The following is a 15382-nucleotide window of genomic DNA, read 5'->3' as shown; positions in this document are numbered from 1 at the left end:
GGTCCTCATCTGCACAAGCCTCAAACACTTTAAAATCTTAAGTGTTTGAGGCTTGTGCGGTTAAGGCTGAGCCTACAGGAATGGGGCAAGGACAGGGACAGTGACAAAACTCACGGGAACGGAATGGGGAAATCAAGTTCCTGCGGGGACAAGTTTGTTCCCGTGTCATTCTCTACGCTACAAAACAGGAGTATAGAGGCAGGGGCAAGGATGTGAGATACTGGACATGATGGATAGGGATGCAAAGGGAAGAGAAATGATGGATACAAAGAAATGCCAACTGCAGAAGGATACATGTCTGGCAAGAGAGTTTAGAGAAGACAGAGGAAAGCAAATCAGACGGACCAACATGATTATAAAAATAAAATGACCATTCAACAAAGTTAGAAACAGGGAATGGTCTTGAATGCAGTTCCACTACTCACTTTCAGACTCATGCAGCAAGGGCATTCTGCTCTCTTCCCTCCCTGCCAGGCAGAGAAAGAACTGGTGATCCCAGAACAGAGCAGAGAACAGTCACTACTCCTAATCCAGCCCCTCTTCTCCTGTTGCTCCTGGTCCACCCAAGCCTCTCCCTGCTCCATAGTTCCACTTCATGTACCCCAATCTAGACAGAAAAATGAGAGTTTAGCAGCTAAATCAGACCACATAAAGTCAGTTCTCTCTTTATGTGGTGTTGCTTATATGGTTAAGTGCATAAGAGATAGCCAGCTACATAAACCCAGATGTTCAGTACTGGTGTCCAGGTGTGGCTTGGTACTGAATATCTGGGAACACTGCCACCAACTATCAACCCCAGCAATTATCTATTTATTGATTAGAACATGTCAGTTTTTGGAATGTACATACATTAGAACTGGTTTAAGACATGGCTGGAGCTCATAAGGAAGAAAATAATTTGGTGGCCTTAAATCTGGCTTAAAAATTGGCCACCCTTGCTATTTCTGGATCAACACTAAATCAAATGCAACCAGCACTTAGGGTGCTTCTTCAGGACTCACATTGCTGTTGAAGTTCACAGCTCATTAAAAGATGATGCCTGAATCAATGCCAGTGTCCCTCATTTGCTCCATAGATGCAAGGGGTTTGCTGCCACACCTCTATCCTTTACCTCTTTCTCCACTCTTATGGCCTGTCAACAATATCCACTATTCTCATGTTTCTCCTCTCTATGGCTAGTGCACTGCTCCATGTAAAGAAGAGGAATTGTCAGGGGCTAGTCTTTTCCGGTCCTGCATGCACTTTATGAAATCCTGTTAGTCCAATTGCTCTTATTTGTATCTAATCTAATCCAGTATTTCTGAGTCACACTATGCCTAATTAGATTCAAAGCAATTTACATTCTATAATTCATTACATTATAGCAATTCAACAAGAACCAAGTTATGAACAGAGTAATGGGGAAGGGAGGATTGAGACTTCATAACTGTATTGGTATAACACTCGAGTTAAGTATGGGATTTAGTGATACTAGGTATATTGAGTTAGTTGTTTATAGTGTATAAGCTTTCAAAGAAGTTTTTAATTTTTTTCAGAATCCATTGTAGAATATTTCTATCCTAATGTCAGTTGGGAGGTTGTTCATCTTGGTGCCAAGATAAGTGAAAAGCAAGTCAAATATGTATTTGTATTTAATTCCTTTGGGAGATGGGATGAGAAAAGTTGAAGCAATTTCATTTTCCCCCAAAGGAATTGACGAATAAGTTTACGAGCATCTCTGTTTTTGCATATATATAGAATTTGGAACGTTACACAAGATAGTTTGAAGGTTATATGAGTTTTGATGGGTAGCCAGTGTAAGTTCTTATAGTAAGGCAAGACAATCAAATTTTTTGAGTTTGAATAGTAGTCAAATTGTTCAAGAGAGTGGAGTTTAGACCCTCTAAGAGGGAGCTGCAGTAATCCAGCTACGACAGTATAAGCATATGTGTTAGTACAGCAAAGTAGTGCTCTTGAAAAAAGGGATCAGATTAGTCTTAGGTCTTTTCATATTGTAGGTTCTCTTCCTTAAGTTGGATAATTGAAATTCATATGATAGGGTGGAGTTGAGTATAACTCCAAGGACCTTTGATGTCTTGTCGATATCCAGTGTGGTTCCTGAGGTTAATTTAATGGAAGGAACAATGTGTGCAGAATTATGAACCCTTAGTACTCTAGTTTTATCTGCATTTAGTTTGAGTTTGTTGGATGCGGCCAAGGTCTGTATGTTGTCTATTCCATTTAATATTATCAGTGTTGTGTTTAGTGTCACAATTATTTTGAGTAGAAGAATGTCATCTGTTTATGAGAATATACATTCATTGTTGAATTTGATACAACCTAGTGAGCTCATGAAAAATACACATCTCCTTCATTATTCGCAGGGGAGAGGGGCAGAGCCGGACTGCAAATGGCGAAAAACCACGAATATCTTGCTCTGACCCACCCCCGCCGTCCCCCGGCATCCCGGCCTTACCTGGTGGTAGAGAATGACACGGTGACAAAATTCATCACCGTTCCCGTCCCCATGGATAACCGCGGGAAACCATCTTCATGTCATTCTTTAAGGAAAGAGGGAAGAATCAGAGTATGAATGGCCACAACCACTGACCCGCAAGCTTTGTTTTGAATAATGCTGGTGTAGAAGGACCAGAGGATGAAATAGACACTAGAAAATGACATGGGTTTATTTCCCGCGGTTATCCGCGGGGACAGGAACGGTGATGAGTTTTGTCACCGTGTCATTCTCTACCTGGTGGTCTAGCGGGTTTTCGGGGCAGGAGCGATCTTCCTACGCTCCTGCCCCATGCAGATCGCCAATAGGAATTGCTGTGGGGAGTTCCCGTAGTCTCTCGAGACTACGACGGGAACTCCCCACAGCCATTTCCTATTGGCGATCTGCACGGGGCAGGAGCATAGGAAGATTGCTCCTGCCCCGAAAACCCGCTAGACCACCAGGTAAGGCCGGGATGCCGGGGAGAAGGCAAAAATATGGGTTTGTTTTTTTCCCCCTGCCCCCAAAAAAATCGCAATTATGTGAAATCGCGAGTGCGGAAACCGCAAATGGGGAGGGGGAAGTGTATATATATTTTTTCAAAGCAAGAAACAAAGCTGTGTTTTTCATGTGCTGTGCTTCAGATAATGGATCTTTTCCTCTAATTAGCAAATAGCATTGCTGTTTGTCCACAAAAATAGAAGGTTTTGCATGCAATATATCTATTTTGATGTGCCCTGTTTATGTGGTGCTTTAAATGTATTTTGAGCTTAATAAAGCAAAAATAAAAACCCAGAGAGCTATTTAGCAGATTGCATTAAGGATGTCCAAAGATTGCCTAAGTTCCGTCCATTGAACTCAGATCTATTTGAAGCCCAAACTAAGTTCAAAAGTATTCACCTACAATATAGGCAGCATATGGACACCCTAGGTCGCTCAGTGTTATGTAAATGAATCAAAGGATACCCAAATTGAGATATTGCCCAAACTACACCCATTCCATGCCCACACCTATTGAGTTAGGCGCGAGTTTTAAACATTGGTATCCATGAAATTGTGGCTGCATCTACAAAGTGCCGTCTACGTCCTTTGGACGCCTAAGTATCAATTATCGCTTAATTGGCTCATTTACTTAAATTGGATGCCTAAAGCACGCCTAACTTTAGGCATGACTTAGGCGCCCTTTATAGAATCGGGGCCTATGTCTTATGTTTAAATATACAACTCTCCCCAATACACCAAAAACAAACTTTTGTCTTCTGAGATTATACTAAAACTGCAAATTTTATCACTACTATTAATTGTGGTGTCTATATGAAGTCGAAGCCGATATCTTAAGAAAATTTTATATGAGAATACATCCCGACTGCAATAATTCTGAAGGTCTAATTACCAGTTTAAAGTTGTTTTGAAATGTTTTGGGCATATTGCATTGGAGGAGCGAGTTCTGTTCATATATCCATTTTTACTATTATTGCATGTCACACATCACTTATGTGTAAATAGTCATTAGTGACCCTTGACCCCTCAAACACAAGCAGCTGAGGCCAATTCAAATCAAGCAGTTTTGCCGAGTTGAATTTGTGCTCACAAGCTTTTGTGGAGACCTGTAAACAAGGCTTATATGTATTATTGAAAAAATTAAATAAAACTACGGTAGTTTTTCATATTTTCAAACTGGTTTAGCGATGATCGGGACACGATCGGTAAGTTTTGTGCATCCCTCAGTTTGTCTTCTGTTGCCTGGTTTGTGTGTTTGCATACAAGTTAGCAGATATAGTGAGAGTGTTTACATATTTCCAAGTGTAGTTTTACATCCAAAACATTGGATTGTAAAAGGTAATTAACTTAAGTATATAATAATCACTTATGGGCAAATTCTCAAAACTAAAATCTGCCTTTAATATGCTCGCTAAACCGGTTCCATCCAGTTTAGTGTGCAATTATATTAGCGTCAGATTATCAAAACAACTTACCAAGGTCTTTTCTGAGTTTTCTAGCAGTCTTCTGATACTGCCATGCAAATGTAGTCGTACAAGGTCATTAATATTAAAATGATCACAGCAAGTGATTCTCTATAATCGCCAATTGATCCTCTAACTTCTTTTTTTTTTGTATTCTTTATTCATTTTCAAGATTACATAAAGTGTTATAATATATTCATTCACATAAATAATAAATACATCACTTAGAATTATTCATTGATACATCTCATAAATTCTTAACCCCATCCCTATCCCATTCCACCCACCCATATATTTTATTATCATATAAAACATGTGATATTAAAATACCCCCCCCCCCTGCATCTTAAAATAATAATTAATATAAGGGAATCAGTTTTACTTTAATCCTTACAATATTTCATTAATGGTTTCCATATATCCTGAAACCTTTTAAGATAGCCCCGTTGTACAGCAATAAACCTTTCCATTTTATAAATATGGCATAAAGAGTTCCACCAGAAATTGTAGTTTAATCTCTTCCAATCTTTCCAGTTAAATGTGATTTGTTGAATGGCAACTCCAGTCATTATTAGTAATAATTTGTTGTTATTTGCCGAAATCTGACTTTTGGTTCTCATTTCCATACCAAATATTACAGTATCATAAGTCAATGCCACTGGGTTTTCTAATAAATTATTAATTTGGTGCCAAATTGATTTCCAAAAATTCATAATGTATGAGCAGTGAAACAATAAATGATCTAAAGTTCCTACTTCTAAATGACAATGCCAGCATCTATTAGACAAAGAACTATCTAGTTTTTGTAATCTAACAGGGGTCCATAACGTTCTATGCAACAGAAAAAACCAAGTTTGTTTCATAGATGCTGAAACCGTACATTTCATCCTCCAAGACCAAATTTGTGGCCATTGAGATGCAGTAATTTCATGCTTAATCTCAATGCTCCAAATATCTCTTAAACCAGTTTTTAATTTCTTCTTAGTAAATCCATTTAATAATTTATACCACTGGGAGGCCTGGTGACCCAGGAAGTCTGTCTGAAAACAAAGGAATTCCATACTATAATGATTATTAAGATTTTTCCAGTCATGGAACCCCGCCTGAATGGCATGCTTCAGTTGCATCCATCTAAAATTTTCTGATTTATTCAGTCCAAATTTATGTTGCAACTGTGAAAATTCAAGCATAGTACCATTAGAAATGATATCATCTAATATACGTATTCCTGCTATCATCCAATGCTTCCAGAGTAGTCTTTCTCCTCCAATTTGAATCCTGGAGTTTACCCATATAGATTGATTTGTAGATTTGTAAATTGGAATAGTTGTTAAATTGCTTATATATCTTAGAGTTTTCCATGTATCTGCTAGTATTTTATTATCTTTACTATAACTAGGCATTTTGATACTGAGAACATGTGACAATCGAATTGGAGACATGAGTTGCCATTCTATATATAACCAATCTGGGAGTTTTTCCATGAGTTCTGGGAGGATCCAATACATACCATGACGCAAAATATAGGCTTGATGGTACCTATAAAAGTTTGGAAAATTTACCCCTCCCTCTGAAATTGATCTTTGTAAAGATACCAAAGCTATTCTAGGAGTTTTCCCCAGCCAAATAAATTTTAATAGAATGCTATTTAACTTTTTATAAAAGGACCCTTGAAAAAATACAGTTAGCATGCCCAACTGATAACAAACTACAGGCAAAATCATCATCTTAATAGTTTGAACTCTCCCCCACCATGAAAGGTGTAAAGGATTCCATTGCTCACACATTTCCGTGACCTTTTGCAATAATAATTTTTCATTTATTTTTATTGTTTCTTCCAATGTGTTTTTAATAAAAATGCCTAAATATTTTATTCCATCTTCCTTCCAGAGAAAAGGAAATGAATCGAATAAGCCTTTTGTACAATGTACATTGAGTGGAAGAACTTCTGATTTGGACCAATTTATCTTATATCCTGAATATTTCCCAAAATTCTCAATTAACTTAAGTAAGCAAGGAATGGTTGTTTCAGGATTTCTCAAATAGAGCAATATATCATCTGCATAAGCTGAAATCTTATATTCTCGATCTTTATGCGGAATACCTTCTATCTCCTCTGTCTGTTGAATAGTTAATAATAAGGGTTCCAATACAATATCAAAAAGCAGAGGAGATAAAGGACAGCCTTGTCTAACTCCCCTTTGCAATTTGAAAACTTCTGAAAAATTATTATTAATATATAATTTAGCAACAGGAGAACTATACAAAGTTTGAACCATTTGAACGAATCCTGATCCAATTCCAAACCATTCCATCACTTGATACATAAAGGTCCTTTCAACACGATCAAAAGCTTTCTCTGCATCAAGAGATACAGAGAAAACTGGATCTTTTAAGGTTTTGGACAAAGTCAACATATGTAATGCCATTCTAGTGTTGTTAGAAGAATGTCTTTGAGCAATGAATCCTGTTTGGTGTATTCCAATAATAAAAGGGAGAGCTTTAGCTAAACGAATAGCCAAAATCTTAGCCAATATTTTTCCATCAATATTAATTAAAGAAATAGGCCTGTAATTGGAAACCAGTGTGGGATCTTTATTTGGCTTTGGTAAAACAATAGTTAACGATTCAGCCATGGTACCCATAATATATCCTTTAGTAAGTTGAGTCTGATATAAATTTAATAAATATGGTAATATGGTAATTTGAAATGATTTATAAAACTCTATAGTAAAACCATCTCCACCTGGAGCGGACAAGAATGTAAGAACTGAAACCCTTGGAGGTGGAACTAAAGCCTGCAAAAAGGGAATAACTATAGGGTCTTTTTATGGCTCTGGCATTCAAGCAGTGGATAATAAAGGATTAAGTAACTTGCTGAGGGACACAAGGAGCAGCACTGGGATTTGATCTCCAAACCTCTGGGTGCAAAGGCAGCAGCACTACCAGTGAGCCACAGACCTTCTCTCTCAGAAATTACAGAGCACAGTCCTAGAGCAAATGGACTCGGGCTCCTGTGTAACCCATGGATTTGGTGGCTTTAAATGTTAACACCCAAGAAGTTGCCTGGGTTACCTACACATAAATCCAGTCTAGAAGATAAAAGTGTTTCTTTTTAGATAATCTTGGGCCCTTTTTACTAAGCTGCTAGGCAGCTCATGCACACCTAACACAACTTAAAATAGCTAAAGTGTCTAAATATCAGAATCCATTGTTTCTTTTCTATGTGCTACCTGATTAGACTAGATACAGGACAGATCTTATACATCCATCACTTATTCAAAAAAAATGGTATGTGGATGCAAATGGGAAAAATAGTGATATTTATTTAGTAAAGATGAAAGGAAAGAATGAGTACAAGGTTTGAATGGAATGAATGGAATATGTACACTTGAGAATATGAATGGTTGTTTAAATTGGAAAGATTGATGTTTCCCTTATGAAACAAAAAGTAAAATCGTATATTCAGATTAAATTGTTTCGGTAATATATTCATAATATAAATGAAAAATGTATATTAAATTTCTTCATATGGATAAGATGTATGAAATAGAGAATTTCATCAGAATATTTAATATAGTGGGAAATAATAAAATAAAATAAAAATAAAAATATATAAATAAATACAAAAAAAAAAAAATAAGTATATATATATTAAAATGGATATGAGGTTTACAACACTGAATTGGGAGATATGTAAAGAGGAAAAACAGGAATTTAAGTATTTAAAATGTTTCAACTTATAGAATATAGGGGAAATAATGAAATGAATTGCTTGGGAGGGGGAAGAGGGCTAGTCTGATAGTTTGACTTCAAGTTATCGCATTCTAAGAAGGGGTGGGATAAGGGAGGGTGTAGGGATGGGTTTCGGGGATTTTATTAATATAATCTGTAAGAAATTAAGGGAGAAAAGAAATATATCTTATAATAAATTAAGGGAAATTAAATTTTTACAAAGAAAATATACATTGCATAATTTATTGAAGTTCATATTTGTTATTAATAATTCTAACAATGGAGCTTAAAATATTATCGCTTAATGTTAATGGATTGAACCATCCTATCAAAAGAAAGAAAACCCTTTTATATCTGAAACAACAAAATATAGATATCTGCTATATTCAAGAGACACACTTATCAGCTATAGAATCTAAAAAATTAAAAAATACATGGATAAAACATTGTTTTTATGCACCAGCTGTAAATAAAAAAGCAGGAGTTGCAATTTTGGTAAGCAAGAGATGTACTGCAAATTTCAAATTTATTTCAGCTGATCCCTTAGGAAGATGGTTACATATAGACATGAAAATGGGAAATACTACCATGACACTGTTCAATATATACGCACCTAATACGAACCAAATTGAATTTTTTAAAACTCTGCAACAAATATTATTACCACTGGCTACTTCAAACTTAGTGGTGGCTGGGGATTTTAATGCTGTTATAGATCCAATTATGGACAAAAAACCTAGTAAAAATATGAAATCATTAGGATTAGATAATTTAGTAACAAATTGTGATTTGAAAGATATATGGCGAATATTTCATTTTAATGACCGGGAATTTTCATTTTTTTCCCATGTTCATAAATCTTTTTCAAGGATAGATTATATATTGGTTTCAAATTCATTAGTTCAACTAGTAACACAAGCCTCCATAGATCCAATTATTTTATCTGATCATGGTGGAGTGTGGATTAAAATTAAGATAGTTGATAAAGAAGACAATAGACCTATATGGAGATTTGATAATGCCTTGCTTGTTGAACCAAATTTTATTGAGGAATTACAAGTGAAAATCAAAGATTATTTTCAAACTAACAATACAAAGGATATTTCAATAGAAATATTATGGGATGCTTTTAAAGCAACCATTAGAGGTCAAATTATTTCCTTTTCGGCATATATAAAAAAAAAAATTAAAGAACAATTTAATAATTTGGAAAAAGATATAAAATTACTGGAATCTAAATTAATTAAAAAATGGGAATATTCTACATTACAAGACCTCTTGAAAGCTAAAGGGAAATATAATGAATATTCTTCTAAGTTAATTAGGAAAGATTTATTTTCTCAACAAGCATTGTATTATGGAAATTCAAATAAGGCGGGAAGAATATTGGCAAATTATCTAAAAGCTAAAAAAAGGAAAACAAAAATAGCAATGATAAAAGATGAAAAAGGAAATATTTATTCTCAAAATGGACCGATTATAAAACAATTTTTAAATTTTTACAAAAACCTGTATTCTTCTGAATCTTACTTGGATAAAGAAAAAGATGGTAAAAATTTTTTAAAATCAATTAAGGGACCGAAAATTCCTGAGCATATAAAAGAAAATTTAGAAAAGCCAATATTAATAAACGAATTGCAAACAGCATTGAAGTCCCTTAGAGTTGATCCTCTAACTTCATTGTGCCACATTTGTAGCCAAAATGTACAGATAGGTCTGAGCTCTTGTTGCCTTACTTTCTGATCAGTGCCTGAGTGCTGATTGGCACTGACAGGAAAGTAAGGTTTGATAGCACAGTTACTTACCGTAACAGGTGTTATCCAGGGACAGCAGGCAGATATTCTTGACTGATGGGTGACGGCACCGACGGAGCCCCGGTACGGACAATTTTAGAGTGATTGCACTCTAAGAACTTTTTAGAAAGTTCTAGCTCGGCCGCACCGCGCACGCGCGAGTGCCTTCCCGCCCGACAGAGGCGCGCGGTCCCTCAGTTAGTATAAGCCAGCTAAGAAGCCAACCCGGGGAGGTGGGTGGGACGCAAGAATATCTGCCTGCTGTCCCTGGATAACACCTGTTACGGTAAGTAACTGTGCTTTATCCCAGGACAAGCAGGCAGCATATTCTTGACTGATGGGTGACCTCTAAGCTAACAAAAAGAGGGATGGAGGGAAGGTTGGCCATTAAGAAAACAAATTTTGTAAAACAGATTGGCCGAAGTGACCATCCCTTCTGGAGAATGCATCCAGACAATAATGAGATGTAAAAGTGTGAACTGAGGACCAAGTAGCAGCTTTGCAGATTTCCTCAATAGGAGTGGAACGGAGGAAAGCTACAGATGCTGCCATTGCTCTGACTCTATGGGCCGTGACAGAACCTTCCAGTGTCAGTCCGCTCTGAGCATAACAGAATGAGATGCACGCTGCTAGCCAATTAGACAACGTACGTTTAGAAACAGGACGTCCCAATTTATTCGGATCAAAGGATAGAAAGAGTTGGGGAACTGATCTGTGGGGTTTCGTACGCTCCAGATAGTAAGCAAGAGCCCTTTTACAATCCAAAGTATGCAGAGCTTGTTCCCCAGAATGAGAATGAGGTTTTGGAAAGAAAACCGGTAGAACAATGGATTGGTTGAGATGAAATTCAGAAACAACCTTTGGGAGAAACTTTGGATGTGTACGCAGAACCACCTTGTCATGATGAAAGACCGTAAAAGGTGGATCTGCAACTAGTGCATGAAGCTCACTGACTCTCCTGGCAGAGGTAAGAGCAATAAGGAAAAGTACCTTCCAAGTGAGAAATTTGAAAGGAGAAGTAGCTAAAGGTTCAAATGGAGGCTTCATTAAAGCTGAAAGAACCACATTGAGATCCCAGATAACCGGAGGGGCTTTAAGAGGTGGTTTCACATTGAAAAGCCCACGCATGAACCTGGACACCAGGGGATGAGCTGAAAGAAGTTTTCCATGGACTGGCTCATGAAAAGCTGCAATGGCACTGAGGTGGACCCTGATGGAAGAGGACTTCAGGCCAGAATCAGACAAAGAAAGAAGATAATCCAACAACGTCTCCACCGCTAGGGAAGTGGGATCAAGATGATGAAGAAGACACCAGGAAGAAAACCTCGTCCACTTTTGATGGTAACATTGTAGAGTGGCTGGTTTCCTGGAGGCATCCAGAATGGAACGAACGGGCTGAGATAAAAGAGTATCAGTCGAGTTCAGCCCGAGAGATACCAAGCCATCAGGTGTAGAGACTGGAGGTTGGGATGCAGAAGGGTTCCCTGCTGTTGCGTAAGCAGAGAAGGAAACAGAGGAAGAAGAAAAGGTTCCCTGGAACTGAGTTGAAGTAGAAGGGAGAACCAATGTTGCCTGGGCCACCTCGGAGCAATCAGAATCATGGTGGCTCGTTCCCTCTTGAGCTTGAACAAGGTTCTCAACATGAGAGGCAGAGGAGGGAAGGCGTACAGGAACTGATTCGACCAGTTGAGGAGAAAAGCATCTGCTGTTAGACGGTGTGGAGAGTAAAGCCTGGAGCAGAATAGGGGCAGCTGATGATTGTGAGGAGCTGCAAAGAGGTCTATCTGAGGAGTGCCCCATTGATCGAAGATAGACTGTAGAGTTACAGGATCGAGTGTCCACTCGTGAGGTTGGAGAATTCTGCTGAGTTTGTCCGCTAAGGAATTCTGTTTCCCCTGAATGTATATAGCTTTCAGGAAGAGATGGTGATCTATGGCCCAAGTCCAAATCTTCTGGGCTTCCTGGCATAAAAGGCGAGAGCCTGTCCCACCCTGTTTGTTGATGTAATACATCGCAACCTGATTGTCTGTGCACAACAGAAGGACCTGAGGAAAGAGAAGGTGTTGGAAGGCCTTGAGGGCGTAAAACATCGCTCTGAGTTCCAGGAAATTGATTTGATGCTTCCTCTCCTGGGCTGACCAAAGACCTTGAGTCTGGAACTCGTTCAAGTGAGCTCCCCATGCATACAGAGAGGCGTCGGTGGTGATGACTAGTTGATGAGGAGGCTGATGGAACAGAAGACCTCTGGATAGATTTGAGGATACCAACCACCATTGAAGAGACTGACGAAGAGATGATGTCACAGATATGTGTTGTGAGCAAGGGTCCGACGCTTGGGACCACTGGGTAGCAAGGGTCCATTGAGGAGTGCGCAGGTGAAGACGGGCATGAGGTGTGACATGAACTGTGGATGCCATGTGTCCCAAGAGTACCATCATTTGTCTTGCTGAGATGGACGGCAGAGGAAGTACCTGGTGACATAGAGACTGAAGAGTCTGGAGACGATTGGATGGTAAGAAAGCTCTCATGAGGAGTGTATCTAGGATCGCTCCAATGAACTGAAGTCTCTGAGTGGGAATGATATGAGATTTGGGTAGATTGATCTCGAATCCCAGAAGTTGTAGAAACTGGATGGTTTGGTTGGTGGCCAGAAGGACCGCTTGGGCAGAAGTGTCTTTGATCAACCAATCGTCCAGGTAAGGAAATACATGCAGGTGGTGAGAGCGTAGAAATGCCGCTACCACAATGAGACATTTGGTGAATACCCTTGGAGATGAGGCAAGACCGAAGGGCAGCACCTTGTACTGGTAATGACAATGATTGATCATGAATCGGAGATATGGTCTTGAGGTTACATTGATCGGTATGTGAGTGTAAGCCTCTTTGAGATCGAGGGAGCATAGCCAGTCGTTTTGATTTAGCAGGGGATAAAGGATGGCTAAAGAAAGCATCTTGAATTTTTCTTTTACTAGATGAATGTTGAGATCGCGAAGATCCAGGATGGGTCTGAGATCTCCTGTCTTTTTGGGAACTAGAAAGTAACGGGAGTAGAATCCCTGCCCCTTTTGATCTAGAGGAACTTCCTCTATAGCGTTCAGAAGGAGGAGGGATTGGACCTCCTGAATAAGGAGGGCCGATTGGGGACTGTTCAAAGCAGACTCTTTTGGCAGGCTTTGAGGTGGAAGAGTCTGAAAGTTGAGAGAATAGCCGTGGCGGATGATGTTGAGGACCCATTGGTCCGAAGTGATTACTTCCCACCGGCTGAGGAACAGAGAAAGTCGACCTCCTATAGGCTGAGGCAGGAGAGCAGGAATAGGGATACTGGCTATACTGCGGAGAATGAAGTCAAAAGGGCTGTGACTTCTGCTGAGGAGGTTGTTTTACAGCCTGTTGCTGCTGCTGTTGTCTGGGAGGCTGACGTTGCTGTTGCCTCTGACGCCTAGGTTGTTGAGCAGTGGTAGTCAATGGACGAGCTGTGAAGCGGCGTTGATAGGCCGATTGCTGCCTGTATGGTCTTGGCGGAGGAGGCTTCTTTTTATTCTTGAGCAGGGTATCCCAGCGCGTCTCATGAGCAGAGAGCTTTTGTGTGGTTGAGTCCATGGAATCCCCAAAGAGCTCATCCCCTAGACATGGGGCATTGGCTAACCGATCTTGATGGTTAACATCAAGCTCGGATACCCGAAGCCAGGCCAAACGACGCATAGCTACTGACATTGCTGTCGCTCTGGATGTAAGTTCAAAGGTGTCATATATTGATCTAACCATAAACTTACGCAATTGGAGAAGAGACGACAAGCATGTGTGAAAAGCGGGATGCTTTCGTGAAGGAAGATATTTCTCGAAAGAAGCCATGGTGGTAAGGAGATGCTTTAAATAAAAAGAAAAATGAAAAGCATAATTACTAGCCCTATTTGCTAACATAGCATTTTGGTAGAGCCTCTTACCAAATTTATCCATGGCCCTCCCTTCTCTGCCAGGAGGGACAGATGCATATACACTGGCTCCTGAAGTCTTTTTAAGGGTGGATTCGACAAATAAGGATTCATGTGGTAGTTGAGGTTTGTCGAACCCAGGAATGGGAATTACCTTATATAGAGAATCCAGTTTACGTGGGGCCCCTGGGACAGTTAGAGGAGTCTCTAAATTTTTATAGAAAGTTTCCCTCAAGATGTCATGAAGGGGAAGTTTCAAAAATTCCTTTGGAGGCTGATCAAAATCAAGGGCATCCAAAAAAGCTTTAGACTTTTTGGATTCAGCCTCCAAAGGAATGGACAAGGACTCACACATCTCTTTCAAAAAACTAGAGAAAGAGGAAGTGGCCTGTTTGGAGGATGGGTCAGGGACAGCCGAATCCTCCTCCTCTGAGGAACATTCTCCTTCGGAAAGAAAGGGTTCCTCTGAGTCTCCCCACAGATCAGGGTCCCTGACATGGGAAGAATGGTCCCGAGACTCAGGTGTCGACGTTTGCATGTGTCGGGTTTTGCGCACCGACTTACCCGACCTCATCGATACCGTGTCCGGAGAAGTTATCGGTCGCACCGGTGCCGAAGTCTGCACCGATTGAAGAAAAAAATAAAAAGTTTTTTTTTTTTTTTTTTAACAAAATAAAAGAAAGAAAAAAGGCAAATTAAGCCAAACGTTTACGCGAGCGGGAAGGCAAGTTAGGAAAAAATTTCAACAGCCGTTGAAAACGCGTCTTCTTAGCTCCGCGGAAACTAAGAAACTGAGGGACCGCGCGCCTCTGTCGGGCGGGAAGGCACTCGCGCGTGCGCGGTGCGGCCGAGCTAGAACTTTCTAAAAAGTTCTTAGAGTGCAATCACTCTAAAATTGTCCGTACTGGGGCTCCGTCGGTGCCGTCACCCATCAGTCAAGAATATGCTGCCTGCTTGTCCTGGGATAACTGAGGGACCGCGCGCCTCTGTCGGGCGGGAAGGCACTTGCGCGTGCGCGGTGCGGCCGAGCTAGAACTTTCTAAAAAGTTCTTAGAGTGCAATCACTCTAAAATTGTCCGTACCGGGGCTCCGTCGGTGCCGTCACCCATCAGTCAAGAATATGCTGCCTGCTTGTCCTGGGATAAAGCTTAGACCCCTCTCCCATACAAGTTAAAATAATAATTAAAAAAAATAAAAATTGAAGATCGGCAGGAGAGATGCCACTCTTTCCTGCCATCAAGCAACGCTTCCCAGCAGCGAGAGAAATACCCACTCCCATCGCCAAGTAATGTACCCCTGTCACCCCCTACTTTGTCGCCATGCAACCTCACCCCCCCCTGTGCCTCTAATGACCCCCGACCTCTCCCTTTTACTTAGATGGCTGGCTGGAGGGATGCCTATTCCCTCCAGCCAGCAGGCTTGCCTCTTCAAAATCTCAGGCCTTCCCCTCCCCAGTGCATCCTGGGATGCACTGGGGATGAGCAT

The sequence above is a fragment of the Geotrypetes seraphini genome, chromosome 1 (genome assembly GCF_902459505.1).
Source record: "Geotrypetes seraphini chromosome 1, aGeoSer1.1, whole genome shotgun sequence".
NCBI lineage: Eukaryota > Metazoa > Chordata > Amphibia > Gymnophiona > Dermophiidae > Geotrypetes > Geotrypetes seraphini.
This window is presented reverse-complemented; position numbering follows the sequence as displayed.